A 16,196-nucleotide genomic window follows, 5' to 3' on the forward strand; every position below is an offset into this window, starting at 1 on the left:
ACACAGAGGGCTTCGTCAAGGTGATGGTCTTTCATGCCTGCTGTTCAACATAGCGCTACAAGGTGTTATGAACCGAGCGGATATCAACACGCGGGGCACGATATTCAACAAATCTAGTCAATTCGTCTGCTTTGCCGATGACATGGATATTATCGGCAGAACATCTGTGGCGGTGGCTGAACAGTACACCAGACTAAAGCGCGAAGCAGAAAAGATTGGGTTAAAGGTAAATACGTCTAAAACAAAGTACATGCTGGCCAGCGGAACCGAGGCCGAACGACACCGCTTGGGCAGTAGTATATTGATCGACGGCGATGAGTTTGAGGTAGTCGATGAATTTGTCTACCTTGGCTCACTGGTAACGGCGGACAATGATACCAGCCGTGAGATTCGGAGGCGTATTATCAGCGGAAGTCGTGCTTACTATGGGCTCCACAAGCAATTGCGGTCGAGCAGACTAAGTCCCCGTACAAAGTGCACCCTGTACAAGACGCTTATTAGACCGGTTGTTCTCTACGGGCATGAAACATGGACAATGCTCGAGGAGGACCTGCGAGTGCTCGGAGTTTTCGAACGACGAGTGCTAAGAACGATCTTCGGCGGCGTACAGGAGAACGGAGTATGGAGGCGGAGGATGAACCATGAACTCGCACAGCTCTATGGCGAACCCAGTATCCAGAAGGTGGCTAAAGCTGGACGGATGCGATGGGCAGGGCATGTTGCAAGAATGCCGGACAACTGCCCTGCAAAGATGGTGTTCGCCTCAAATCCGGTAGGAACAAGACGACCAGGAGCGCAGCGAGCAAGATGGTTAGACCAGGTGGAGCGAGATCTGGCGGAGAGTACTCGGTGTCCGAGGTTGGAGAGCGGTAGCCCTCAACCGAGTTACATGGAGAAATTTTGTTCAACAGGCTTTGTCTTAGGACGGCAAGCCACCTAAGTCAAGTTGTTGTACGATATTTCTCGCCGCCTTAGTGGTGCCAGGATGAATACAAAGATGCCGCTAAAGGACAGAGCTGGTCAGCTATTGACTGACCGTACAGAACAGCTTAAGCGATGGACTGAACATTTTGAACAACTCTTCCGAGTTTCAAATGTCAGAGACCAACAAAACCAGCAGCGTACGACGCCTACAGTTCGTCGAATAAATCGCGTGAACTCGGAGGCGCCATCGCTGGATGAAATTGTAGCAACCATCAAGAGTATGAAATCCAATAGAGCGCCAGGGATAGATCGTATTTCAGCCGAAATGCTCAAAGCTGACCCATCTTTGTCAGCCCAGATGATGCATCAGCTTTTCAGCAATATTTGGGAAACCGCAACTTTTCCGGTGGACTGGATGCAGGGCATATTGGTCAAAGTCCCTAAGAAAGGAGACCTAACGGAATGCGGTAACTGGCGTGGCATCACGTTGCTCTGTGTTACTCTCAAAGTACTCTGTAAGGTAATCCTCAACCGGATCCAGGAGAAGATCGACGCTACTCTCCGGCGGCAGCAAGCTGGATTCTGTGCTGGCCGATCATGTGTAGACTATATCACAACGCTCCGCATTATATTGGAGCAGATCAACGAATTCCAGGACTCTCTTCTGCTGGTGTTCGTTGACTTCGAAAAGGCGTTCGACCGACTCAATCACGAAAACATCTGGGGCGCACTTAGGCGTAGAGGAGTTCCAGATAAGCTAGTCCATCTCATCGAGGCTCAGTACGAGGCGTTCTCGTGCAAGGTTTTGCACGACGGCGTCTTGTCCGACCCCATAAGGGTTACTGCTGGCGTGAGACAGGGCTGCATTTTATCACCGCTTCTGTTTCTCATCGTTATGGATGAGATATTAGTTGGAGCAATTGACAGTAGACCAAATCGAGGATTGCCTTGGAATCCTCTAACGATGGAGCAGCTAAATGACCTCGACCTAGCCGACGACATTGTCTTGCTCGCACAACGCCGAAACGATATGCAGAGCAAGTTAGACGACCTCTCCGAGAGCTCCCAGGCAGCAGGTCTCACAGTCAACGTAGCGAAAACTAAGTCTATGGTAGTGAACACTGACAATTCCACCAACTTTACAGTAGCGGGACAACAAGTTGAGCAGGTAGCCGTCTTTCAATATCTTGGTAGCCAAACAACGCCCGATGGTGGTACCAAGACTGATATAGCCACACGGATCAGGAAGGCCAGGGGTGCCTTTGCAGGTCTGCGACACATTTGGCGCTCAAACCAGATCACTCTACGTACGAAAACCCGAATCTTTAATTCAAACGTTAAATCCGTACTGCTGTATGCCTGCGAAACGTGGTGCGTCTCAGTGGAGACAACGCAAAAACTGCAGGTATTCATTAACCGGTGCCTGCGATATATCCATCGTCGGTGTCATCAACGGCCGATAGCCACAGAAATTCGTGAGCGTAGGTGGAAGTGGATCGGACACACCTTGAGGAAAGGAGCGAACGAGGTTTGCAGAGCAGCACTCGACTGGAATCCGCAAGGACAGCGTAGAAGAGGCAGACCCAGAGGCTCATGGAGACGGAACTTAGCCAACGACATCCGGGCTGTAGACGAGAACCTGTCCTGGCGACAGGTAAACGCCATGGCGGGTAACCGTCAGCAGTGGAGATCTCTGATTTCATCCCTTTGTTCTGCCGGACCGGCGGACATGGACACATAAGTAAGTAAGGTGCGAATGCTCTTACTGTACACAAGAGTCAAGGCGGCACATTTTCTGAAATCGCGTACGAGTATGGCAAGGGACAGGAACAGCAGTTGGTGTACGTGGGAATGTCAATGCATCACCGAGAATCTAGGAATTACGGACGGAACTTAGGCGCCTGGAAAACCACAAATTGGTTACCTTAGGTACTGAACTTCTAGAATTTATATCTAACGTAAGCCATTTTGCTGTACTGCCCAGCTAGCATTTTCATACGTATAAAAAAGGTAAAAATCAGCATTACGTACAGATGTACATGCTAAATATCATGCGCAAAATTGGCATATTCGTACTAGTTTGGAGGCAATATACGTGATTACGAATAATTTTGAGCGTTACGACTATATAAGTATTTATATACGATAATATCCGATTAAGCGCGAGTCGCTCCGTACTACTCTACGATTTTGTGCTGAAAATCGTATGTATGTCAGTCATTATCATTATATGCGACAAAAAATCAACTTGATCCCACTTTATCCAGCTTTAGTTACGATTTCGAGTTTGTTAGGAGATATTTACGATAGTTTTCGTATATTGATATACGAGTTGGTGCTAGCTGGGTGCTGAGCCTGAATGTACAGAGTCTAAACGCACGCACATTCAGCAGATATTTCAAACGATGCGGTTCTCAGACAGGCAGATATCCTTGCGCTCAGCGAAACATGGATGGACAGTAATGAAGTTATTTCCATATCGCTATTAGTGCCAGGAGCTTTTCCTTACCAACCGGTAAGGAGATCACACCATGTACCTGATTTTAACGGCTAGTAAGTTTCTGATTAGCCAAATCAATTTTTTTAATAATTGTTACTCTGTAGTGTTAATTCACCACTATCTTAACCAGAGACAATGTGATTTCTTCCCTTGAACCCTTTAAACAATCCAGTGGAAATATTCGGTTGCTAATGTTTCCAAGTAACTATGGCGACGTACCACAAATGTGCAGGTGGCGACAGAAGCAACATTGAGCAAAAACTAGCAACATATCGAATTCCCAACGTAGCCAAAATTGCCCATTCTAAACGCACCTTTACATTAACTTTGCGTAGTCCTACGTTGAATATGCGGTCGTGTCTTATGCACAACCCCTCTGATTTTTGTATGATGCGTTGTTTTTGGCCGACCCCCTGCCCCTAATAGTCCACTTAGTTCAATGACGGCCCCATATGAACTACTTTATACTGATATTTATGTGTATTGTTTATAAACATGCTAATGTTCACTGTTCATGTTTTGACGTAAGACTACGTCTTACGGCAAGTTTTGAGACAGGGTGTCATTCCAAAAAATCGAAAAATGCGAGCGTCACGAAAAATGAAAGGTTTTGAGTACTAATAGCTCAGCGGTTTTCCGATCGATTTTCAACATTCTTACACCAATCTATCGGAAAATCTTCTAAGAATTGACCCAAATGAAGAAAAGCATGGATTCTTGATGTTGAACTATTGAAAAATTGAAAATAATGAACCTATGTTTTACCAGAATTCTCGCTTTGTGATTGGTTGGAAGATTCTTTACGATGATCTAAACCTATACAAATTTGATATCTGTGCTTGGGAAGTATTGCAGATTGCAAGAAACATCCTCACATCGCGGTTATCTTGACTGTTGAACCAAACCATCAAAAGATCACCGCAGAGCAGATTTCTGCAATTATAATACATGAAAATTTACTAAATCAATAGTTTTTCATCAAAACCATGCTACAAAACTGTTATTTTGTAGAACTGCAAACCATAAAACCTAAATTTTAATATTGCGTTTATCTCGCGGTTATCTCCTGAGCGCGTTATCACCGCCGCTGCATGCGGATTTTTCATAACCGCCGCAATAAGCCAAAACAAGTGACAAAGTTTCCTCATTTCAACAAGATTTCTTAACACCGCGGTTAAACCTAGACCGTTTTGATGTCCTTGCTTGGGAAGTATGCCAGAAAGAGTGACAAGGCCCCCTCGTACCAACAAATTTCTTACGAACGCGATTAAACCTAGTCCAATTTGATGTCTGTGTTAGGGAAGTGTGCCAGAAAAAATGACACAAGTTCATTGTCCCAACAGATCGCAAATTTTTTACTGCGAGACGATTAAACCTCGGCGAATTTGATATCTGTGTTGGAAAAATGTACTACAGCTGTAGTGTTCGGTTATAATACGACTCTGTATGAATACGCATGCTTGCCGTTCCATTAGAAGTGTAGTGAAAAGATATGCTATTGATAAAATAGGATTGAATTGGTAAAATCCCTTCAACGTGGGGAACCATGGGTAATAAAAACAATCTTTAATTTCAGTAAGGTAGCAGGAAAGCAATAGTTTGTGTTCTTGATTTTGTTAAATTGTTTTCAAATGTACAATCTTTTGAGAATTGAACGTATGCAATGTTACTACTTTGATAAATGTTACATACAACGCATGTAGCATGTATATATGTTGCATATAGCATGTATACATAGAGAATCGAATGATTACAAGCATGAATACATGCTACTATCACTACAAAGACACTTACGTAGTCCTGCGTCACCTATATATGCGGTCGTGTCTTGTACACAACCCCTCTGATTTTTTAGCTTAGCTTTATGTTTTTGGCACAATGACACCCCCTAGAAGGGGTAAGATTGTGCCAAAGTTCATGCACTTCCAGTAAAATTAGGTCTGCAATATGTTCATTTTCGCCAAATCGAAATCAATCGTTCGAACTCCGTAAATTTTTTCGCTCTCCTTTTATACAGTAGTGATTTATTAAAGAATTCGCTATGTCTAAATGGTTGCAGGCGTTATATTTACGTAACCACCGTAAACGTATTCGTGAACAAGTTGCTGGTGTAGTAACTGAACCAAGGGTATCCTTAACAGGAGCAGAGCGTACTAGATTATCACGCAAACGAAAGCGTGAGAGCTTCTAGTTCGGCAGGTGAAGTTGCAAGTTTGTCGCACGAAGAAGCATCGCCCGCAGATATCAATCCATCGCATGCCGCTATAAATCCATCGCATACCGTTATAATTCCGTCACATGAAATGACAGGTAAGCATATTTATAGAAAATTATCGCATGCTATTTGAGCTCAGCTTGAGCAGTTTAGAAAGAAGTTTATAATAAATTTCGTAGCGAAATTACAAAAATACACTACAACTCAGTGCACTGATCGCATCAAATGTTTGTTTATTCGTGGATCTAAAATTGAATCTAAAATTTCAACTTAAATTAGTTGTGAAAATCTGGTGAATACTTAGATAATGTATCGTAAAACAATATTCAAACTATCTCTGCTCAGTTTACTCTATTTACTGCTAAATTGCTAGGGAATAGTAGGGAAGTGAACTACTTGTATCCTCACCAATACAAAATATTTTTCGAATATCAAAGAACTGCACAGATTTTATTGTCCAGTCCCAGATACACCTGGCTGAGCTTCTATCAAGCAGTTATTAATAATTATATAAGACAGATTATCTAGTTTGACATATTATTTAGTATCAATGGCTCAAGTTCATTGTTATAATTTATTATTTGTGAACAGGGATGGTTCCTCCTTAGAAGAAAAAAAGAGAAGAGAAAAATTCAAACTGTGCTCAGTCTTCAACGCGATTTATTCTGCTCCGTTTCATTTCAACTTTTCTCTTTCTTGCTGAACGCAGTTGTATGAGCAACCGCACACTGTGCTACTCATTGAGGAGAATGTTAATACACTTTGAATACGTTGATGCGATGCGCTACGTATGACAACTACGGGTAGTTTTAACATGGGTAGTGCGTTGAGAATAAACGACGATTGTCAGTAGCGGTCATTGCCATCAGAAAAATATTAATCCATTAATTCAACCGCAGTTGAATCATAATTCTTACATTTAGTATATTCAGTTGAGTTTGGCTGCCCGTGAACGCAACTGCATCATATGTTAAGGCATGTCACAACGGCAACAGTGCGAAAAAGTATTAGGGTCCATGCCTAGTGGCACGGGCGCAGGCTTGAAGTAGGATTACGAATGTAGAGCAATTCGTCTCCCAATACCAAAACCGGCGATTTTTGTACGAATTTCATATAATAGATTCCCCAGTTGCGCAGTAACGGAAGGTTTACTTGCGCTGTTGTATTTTGTACAACCCCTGTGAACCGTTGACTTTATCTCGGTATATCTCGGGAATCTAGCAATAAATAAAATTACTGTTTTCAGTAAGGTTGATCCGCAGACAAATGGTGGAAAAAGTTCCATAAGTTTTTCACCAAGTGGCATTAATATTCGAGAGAATTCTGTTACGTTTTAGCATACCTATAAAACGGAGTTGACGCGAGTAACGAAAGGTAAAGGATTGTGTTCTTACATGTGAGAAATTCATAATTTCAACTCTTCAGCTAATTTAAATAGTGGACCTGCAAAGGTCCGTTTGTTATTCTCGAATTCTCAAATTTCTGACTCGTAATGTCCATTGTCTATTTTCGACCATCAGATAGGTTATTGGTGTGTGGATTAATAGTGGGAATACTGTTTATGAGACTAACGCTACTGGTAGGATCTGTAATCAAGATAGACTTTTATGTTTATGATGGCATGAGTCGCAAGCTAGCTGCCTGCCGACGTGTCTCCAACGAAAGCCGGCGACCGGCTGATCACGCACACCGAGACAAAGCAAACAATGTTTCAAATACAACCTTTAAAATTGCCACCGATGTGTCTCGAAAAAAACTGGTTGTCCGATGCGTCGCAAGCTAGCTGCTGCTGGCTGATGTTTCGCCAACGAAAGTCGGCGACCGATTGATGACGCCCACCGAGGCAAAGGCAAACAAAGTTTCAAATACAACCTTTAAAATTGCCAATTTGCCACCGATGTGTCTCGAAAACTGGCTGTCCGATGCGTCGCAAGCTAGCTGCTGATTGGTGTTTCGCCAACGAAAGCCGGCAACCAACTGATGACGCACACCGAGGCAAAGGCAAACAAAGTTTCAAATACAACCTTTAAAATTGCCAATTTGCCACCGATGTGTCTCGAAAACTGGCTGTCCGATGCGTCGCAGGCTAGCTGCTGCTGGCTGATGTTTCGCCAACGAAAGTCGGCGACTGACTGATAACGCACACCGAGGCAAAGGCAAACAAAGTTTCAAATACAACCTTTAAAATTGCCAATTTGCCACCGATGTGTCTCGAAAACTGGCTGTCCGATGCGTCGCAAGCTAGCTGCTGATTGGTGTTTCGCCAACGAAAGCCGGCAACCAACTGATGACGCACACCGAGGCAAAGGCAAACAAAGTTTCAAATACAACCTTTAAAATTGCCAATTTGCCACCGATGTGTCTCGAAAACTGGCTGTCCGATGCGTCGCAGGCTAGCTGCTGCTGGCTGATGTTTCGCCAACGAAAGTCGGCGACCAACTGATGACGCACACCGAGGCAAAGGCAAACAAAGTTTCAAATACAACCTTTAAAATTGCCAATTTGCCACCGATGTGTCTCGAAAACTGGCTGTCCGATGCGTTGCAAGCTAGCAAAGTTTCAAAGTTTCAAATACAACCTTTAAAATTGCCAATTTGCCACCGATGTGTCTCGAAAACTGGCTGTCCGATGCGTCGCAAGCTAGCTGCTGATTGGTGTTTCGCCAACGAAAGCCGGCAACCAACTGATGACGCACATAGAGGCAAAGGCAAACAAAGTTTCAAATGCAACCTTTAAAATTGCCAATTTGCCACCGATGTGTCTCGAAAACTGGCTGTCCGATGCGTCGCAAGCTATAGCTGCTGCTGGCTGATGTTTCGCCAACGAAAGCCGGCGACAGACTGATCACGCACACCGAGGCAAAGGCAAACAATGTTTCAAATACAACCTTTAAAATTGCCACCGATGTGTAGCTGTCCGATACGTCGCAAGCTAGCTGCTGCTGGCTGATGTTTCGCCAACGAAAGTCGGCGACCGACTGATGACGCACACCGAGGCAAAGGCAAACAATGTTTCAAATACAACCTTTACAATTGCCAATTTGCCACCGATGTGTCTCGAAAACTGGCTGTCCGATGCGTCGCAAGCTAGCTGCTGCTGGCTGATGTTTCGCCAACGAAAGCCGGCGACAGACTGATCACGCACACTGAGGCAAAGGCAAACAATGTTTCAAATACAACCTTTAAAATTGCCACCGATGTGTAGCTGTCCGATGCGTCGCAACCTAGCTGCTGCTGGCTGATGTTTCGCCAACGAAAGTCGGCGACCGACTGATGACGCACACCGAGGCAAAGGCAAACAATGTTTCAAATACAACCTTTAAAATTGCCAATCTGCCACCGATGTATCTCGAAAACTGACTGTCCGATGCGTCGCAAGCTGGCTGCTGCTGGCTGATGTTTCGCCAACGAAAGCCGGGGACCGAAGAAGGTAAGGAAAGGAAGTTTAAGCTATGAGTTAAACGTATATATTTCTGTCATCCGTGCTAGGGAAGCACTGACGTGGGAAAGCAAAAAAATGCAAATAATGAAATATTAAATATTCGACTCATATTTTCTCAATCAATAAACGTCTGTTAGGGAAACATGTAATCTACTGTGTTGTAATGGATTTTTTGAAAAAAATCAGAGGGGTTGTGTACAAGACACGACCGCATATATAGGTGACGCAGGACTACGTAAGTCTCTTTGTAGTGATAGTAGCAACATATATACATGCTACATGCGTTGTATGTAACAGTTATCAAAGTAGTAACATTGCATACGTTCAATTCTCAAAAGATTGTGCATTTGAAAACAATTTAACAAAATCAAGAACACAAACTATTGCTTTCCTGCTACCTTACTGAAATTAAAGATTGTTTTTATTACCCTTGGTTCCCCACGTTGAAGGGATTTTACCAATTCAATCCTATTTATCAACAGCACATCTTTTCACTACACTTCTAATGAAACGGCAAGCATGCGTATTCATACAGAGCCGTATTATAACCGAACACTACAGCTGTAGCACATTTTTCCAACACAGATATCAAATTCGCCTAGGTTAATCGTCTCGCAGTTAACAATTTGCGATCTGTTGGGACAACGAACTTCTGTCATTTTTTCTGGCACACTTCCCTAACACAGACATCAAATAGGACTAGGTTTAATCGCGTTCGTAAGAAATCTGTGCCAGGGGGCTTTGTCACTCTTTTTGGTGTACTTCCCAAGCAAGGACATCAAAATGGTCCAGGTTTAACCGCGGTGTTAAAAAATCTTGTTGAAATGCGGAAACTTTGTCACTTGTTTTGGCTTACTTCCCAAGCACAGATATCAAATTGGTATACGTTTAGATCATCTCAAAGAATCTTCCAACCAATCACGAAGCGAGAATTCTGGTAAAACATAGGTTTATTATTTTCAATTTTTCAATAGTTCATCATCAAGAATCCATACTTTTCTTCATTTAGGTCAATTCTTAGAAGATTTTCCGATCGATTGGTGTAAAAATATTGCAAATCGATCAGAAAACCGCTGAGCTATTAGTGCTCAAAATCTTTCATTTTTCGTGACGCTCGCATTTTTCGATTTTTTGGAATGACACCCTATCTCAAAACTTGCCGTAAGACGTAGTCCAACGTCAAAATTCCAATCGATTGATACCAATATCTCTAGAATCTGTTGACGGATGACTGAGTTATAAGCGTGCAAACCATAACCACTTTTCGTTACATGTTCCCTTTTCGTTTTTCTAAAGTGCACCCCAATATAGAAATCAAAGAAGTAGTCCTACTTCAAAATGTTATTTAGATGTGACAACATTGGAATTCCCATGCATTTGCTTCTTGACGCGCACCAACAGGAAAGTCCCATTATAAACAAAGGTAATTCTCCGCTAATATTCAAAATTTAACGACTTTTGATTGTCTTAACGCCTCTGAGTCTATAGTTGCTGTACGCGCACCGGTTGTTTTGTTTTCACGTTTACTGCTGTAGCTACTGAGAGGACCGGGAGCAGAACCGAAAGTTGCTCATTTAAAGAGCGCATTAAGAAGTTTTTCTGCGCGTCAGTTTTGCCTTTCTTCTATATAAATATATAGTATAAAGGTATAGAAATCACTCGGAAAACCGGAAATGGAAAGAAGGTCCTGCAGGCCGAATGTTATATACCATTCGACTCAGTTTCGACAACTGAGCATTTTCTGTGTGTGTATGTGTATGTGTGTGTGTGTGTGTGTGTGTGTGTGTGTGTGTGTGTGTGTGTGTGTGTGTGTGTGTGTGTGTGTGTGTGTGTGTGTGTGTGTATATGTGTGTGTGTGTGTGTGTGTGTGTGTGTTTTTTTTTTTTACAAGGTTTCGGAAAACTAATGTTCTTATCCGGAGCCAACCCGAACGTTGTGTGGGACTCTCACCCACCAAAACCTCATCCTTGCCCTCTGCCTACATCCCCCCGGTACCACAATGAAGTATTACATCAGGGGGAGGCTGTGCTCTTGCACTTTTCCAATTATCACGCTTTCTAGCGATTCTCCTACAGGCATATCAAGGGGATGCCGTGCTCATGCACTTTGCAGTTATCAACGCAGGCTAACGTTGCTGGTCATTTGCGCAGCTAGCTCGCAGTACCCATCGAGACGTGTACCGATTAGAAGGTGCCGACAGTCATAACGTGCACCCCGTCACAGCCACCCTCGCGGGATTTCTTGACCTGACGAGACGTGTACCGATTAGAAAGTGCCCTCCAACATGACGCGCACTCCGTCACAGCCACCCTCGCAGGGTTTCTTTGCTATGCCTATTTCAACAAGCACCGATCTGAGTATTGGGACTATTTCGGGATAAATCCCATCCCCACACATATGAATCCAGTCTAGGGTTTTACCGCGCCCCGAATCGCGTTACTTTGGGGCGTCATATGCGGCTCAGAGAGGTTTGTTCCCTAGGCCACCTTTCATCCAAAATAACTTAACTGACGATGCTAGCTCGCTGCTCCGCTCTCCACTTACGCTGCAGATCAGACATGATGCATGCGATTGCGCTATTGACAGCATTCCAGATGCTCTCGTTTCGACACATTTCCTCCACCATATTTTCGACGTTAAGACCGGAAGACAGATCATCCCTCCATGCTGCAAATCTGGGGCAGTCAAAAACCACGTGCTCTGCTGTTTCTTCCACGTTCCCACATTCCGGGCATAAGGGTGACCTGGCGTGCCCGAACCGGTAAAGGTATTGCCTGAAGCAACCATGACCAGACAGGAATTGCGTTAGGTAAAAGTTTACCTCCCCGTGCTTCCTATTCACCCAAACCGAGAGAGTCGATATGAGCCTGTGGGTCCATCTACCTTTCTGTGCCGTATTCCACTCCTGTTCCCACTTAGCCAATGATTCTGCTCTCATCAGCTTTCTGATTCCTCTGACCTCCTTTTGCCTATAGCACTCGTAGTCCTCCATCAGGGTGATGTCGATGGGAATCATCCCAGCGATTACGCACGCAGCTTCTGATGAGATAGTCCTGTACGCGCTCGCAACTCGAATAGCCATTAGTCGGGCCGTACTTCTCAGCTTCGCTCTGTTGCGCTGGGTTTGGAGCGCTGTAATCCAGGCTGGTCCACCATACCGCAATATCGACGATGATACACTGGCTAAGAGGCGCCACTTGCTACTGCTTGGTCCAAAGTTATTCGGCATGATCCTAGACAGTGCACTGATGGCTTTCGCTGCCTTTTCGCATGCGTAGTCAACGTGACCGTTGAATTTTAGCCGATTGTCGATCATCACACCCAGGTGCTTCACCTCACGTTTTGAGGTTATGGTATATTCTCCGACGGTAATCTCCACGTGTTGGACTGCTCTCCGACTACTCACCAGTAGTATCTCCGTTTTATGGTGCGCTATTTGCAGTTTCGCGTTCTGCACCCAACTCTCCACCCTGCAGATTGACTCAGTCGCCAACGCCTCCACTTCCTCTAGCGATTCGCATGTAACCATCATCACGATTTCGTCCGCGAAGCCGACGATTTCCACTCCCGTTGGTAGCTCTAGGGTTAGCACGCCGTCGTACATACTGTTCCAGAGAGATGGGCCGAGTATTGACCCTTGTGGAACGCCCGCCGTGATCACGGTCGTTTCCTTTCCGAGGTTCGTCCGGTATACTAGCACCCGATTCGTGAAGTAGCTCTTCAAAACGCGACACAGATAGTCGGGGACTCTCATTCTATGGAGCGTTGCTGCGATGGCTTCCCAGCTGGCGCTGTTGAATGCATTCTTAACGTCGATAGTGACCACTGCGCAGTAGCGGTTTCCTCTACGTTTCTGCTTGAACGCCTTCTGTGCTGTCTCGACGACAGTCCGGATCGCATCTAGTGTGGACCTTCCCTTCCGGAACCTAAACTGCCTTTGTGTCAGTCCGTAGTCGCCCTCCGTATATATGGATAGCCTGTTCAGGATAATCCTTTCTAGCAGCTTTCCCAGTGTGTCCAGCAGGCAAATTGGTCGATATGATGCTGGATCTCCCGGCGGTTTTCCTGGTTTTGGCAACAGTACCAACTTCTGAATTTCCCACTTGTCTGGAAAGTGTCACTCGTTTAGGCAGTTTTGCATCACCGTGCGGAACATGTCTGGAAATGCATGGATTGCCTCCTTAAGAGCTGCATTGGCGATCCCATCCGGGCCCGGCGCCTTCTTCATCTGCAGGTCTTTCGCGATTGAAACAAGTTCGTCATTGGAGACTCTTCTCTCGTCAGCGTTCTCATCCTCTAGCACCCGGTAAGGGGTAGGGGGCCAGGACGTTGGCTCGTGTTCCGGGAAGAGTCCTTTAACTATTATTTTTAGCTTATCTGGGCATCCTTCGGCTGGCATTGCTGGGCCCCTGATCCTTGCCATCACTATTCGGTATGCATCGCCCCAAGGGTTGGAATCGACTGCTCTACAAAGCTCCTTAAAGGCGTTTGTTTTGCTCTGCTTAATCGCGTATTTCAGTGCGGCCTTGGCAACGCGGAGGTCACTTCTTCTTTCCTCTCTAGTCTCGGTACTTCTTGCTCTCTGGAAGCACCTTCTAGCTCTGTTGCAGTTAGCTCGTAATGCATTGAGTGACTCGTTCCACCAGTAGACCGGACGCCGTCGGTTTCTAGGCTCCACCTTCCTTGGCATGGTTGTGTCGCATGCTCTGGTTAGCGCCTCGGTCAGCTCGTCAGCATCACCATTCTGGGCTTCGCTGTGTGGTCGTAGTGCCTCAACAAAGAGGTCCTTGTCAAATGCCTCCATTTTCCACTGCCGCTCTCGAATTCTTCCTGTTTGTGCTGCCACGGGGTTCCGTTGGCCAATAGTGTACCGTATAGCTTGGTGATCACTGTACGTGAACTCTTCGCACACTCTCCAGTTAATGTCGGTTCTCAGCGACGGGCTGCAGAAGGTGACGTCGATGATCGATTCTCGGCCATCTCTGCGGAAAGTGCTGGTGGTTCCAACGTTGCTCAGCTCTACTTCGAGCGTTGCCAGTGTTTCAAGTAGGCTGGCTCCTCTGGCGTTCGTACATCTACTTCCCCATTCGGTTGCTCAGGCGTTGAAGTCACCTCCTATGACATTCGGTCTCCGTCCAATGAGCTCACCAGTTAGTTCGTCCAGCATGCGGCAGAACTGTTCCAGCGTCCACCTTGGGAGAGCATAGCAGCTGCATACGAAGACTCCGTTAATTTTGGCGACCAAGAAACCCTCGTATCGGTTTGTAACCACCTCCTGGATGGGATATCTGCCCGTCACCAATATCGCGGCCATTCCTGCTCTGTCTGCTATCCAGTTACCGTTATCGGAGGAAATTCGATACGGCTCCGCTATGATTGCAACGTCGCACTTCGTTTCTGTTGTCGACTGCCACAACAGTTGCTATGCAGTGTCGCAGTGATTGAGGTTGATTTGAATCACCTCCATTATTGTAGGGCTGCCTTTGCCTTCTGGTACACCGGGCATTTAAAGCCTCCCGTCACGTGGTCGTTGTCTTCCTTGCACAACATACACCTCGGTTGCTTATTGCAGTCCTTCGCAACGTGTCCCTCATTGCCGCATTTCCGGCACAGCTTCGATCTGTCAGGTCCCGGACAATTCCTCGCCTGGTGACCAAAGTCCATGCATTTAAAGCATCTCGCCATTTCTTTGGGTTCACGTGGGATGGCTCTAAAGCTAACCACCGCCCATCCAATTTTGACTCTGTCCACCTTCAGAAGCCGGTTTGCCGCCTCGATAGATAGACGAATCGACGCCGTCTGCGTACTGCCGTATGCCTTCCGCAGCCGAATAGACATTGGAACGTCGCCCAGGTATTCCGCTCTTGTTAGCACGGCTTTCACCTCACTCTCTGTTGTGACCTCGTCCAGGTTTTTCGCTTCAACGATCGTCTCCTGAGACAAAGCTTTTACTTGAGCTTCGCTACCGAGCGCTGTCTCGACTAGCGCCTTGAAAGCCGCGCTCTTCACCTCCGGGTCTCTCTTGAGCTCGAAAAGCAACTCGCCGCTCTGGGTTCTCCGGGTTTTCACGACCTTTTCCCCTAACTCTTTCAGCTTCGGGTCGTCCCTCATTCTCTTGAGGAGATCGGCATACGTCGTCTTCTCGCCCTTCACTCCAACAATCAGAGCATCGCCTCCGCCTCTGCTCCGGATCCGGCGAGGCTGGGGTCTCGCCCTATTCTTCGCCTTTTTTCCGCTTCTTCGCGTTCTGCCGGCATGTCCCTCTGCAACTGCTTCTGCCGATCTTCTTTCATTTTTTTCTTGTTCTCACTCTCCTCCTTCTGCTTATGAATGGTTCGCCAGCCGCTAGCCTCACCCTGCTCCGTGTCGCACTGTTCCTCCGCGCTGTTTTCATTTTGCTCTTCGTGCTCGCCGTTCAGCTCATCCTTCCGCTTTTTTGAGCTTACCTTATCTCCTGGCGATTCCCGATCCCGCTTTTCTGTGCGCGGGGCTCTCGACACCGCCTGATCCAGGGTCGTCGCTGCCAGGGCCTCCTCCGCAATTACAGCCCTCCTTATTAACGCCGCATGCACCACTTCCTTCTCTGCCAGGGCCTCCTCGGCGACTACAACCTTCTTAATCAAGGCCTCCTGCTCCATTTCTGCCTCTATCACCGCCGTTAAGGTCCGTGCTGCTTGCTTCTTGATCTCACCATGAATGTTACTTCTCTCCTTCATGAACTCAATCAGCTTCAGGAGCTTTTCTTTGGCAGCTCGCAGCTTGTTCGTCTGTTGGCTGTCCTCCTTTGACTTCGGGATGGACGTAGTGAAGTTTAGCATCGAGCCTTGCCCTTTTGGGGTTATCTGCTGCTGTGTGTTGCCGCTAAACATTTGTGCGACTACCTCCTTCAATATTGGCGATCTACACAGCTTCTCCTTCCTATCGAACACGTTGGCATCGCTGATCTGCGTGTCCATCGCGCAATCGCTATCTTCTCCTGTATTTGATTTTGTATTTAATTCTTGAAAACTAATTTTGGATCCCACGAGTAGCTAGGGAAATATGTAATCCGCTGCGCCAGTGCCCTGCCTTAACGCAGTAAGGGCTTCGAACTGGTCGGATGCGCCCCGGTGTCCG

This window comes from Sabethes cyaneus, chromosome 2 (genome assembly GCF_943734655.1).
Source record: "Sabethes cyaneus chromosome 2, idSabCyanKW18_F2, whole genome shotgun sequence".
NCBI classification, from domain to species: domain Eukaryota; kingdom Metazoa; phylum Arthropoda; class Insecta; order Diptera; family Culicidae; genus Sabethes; species Sabethes cyaneus.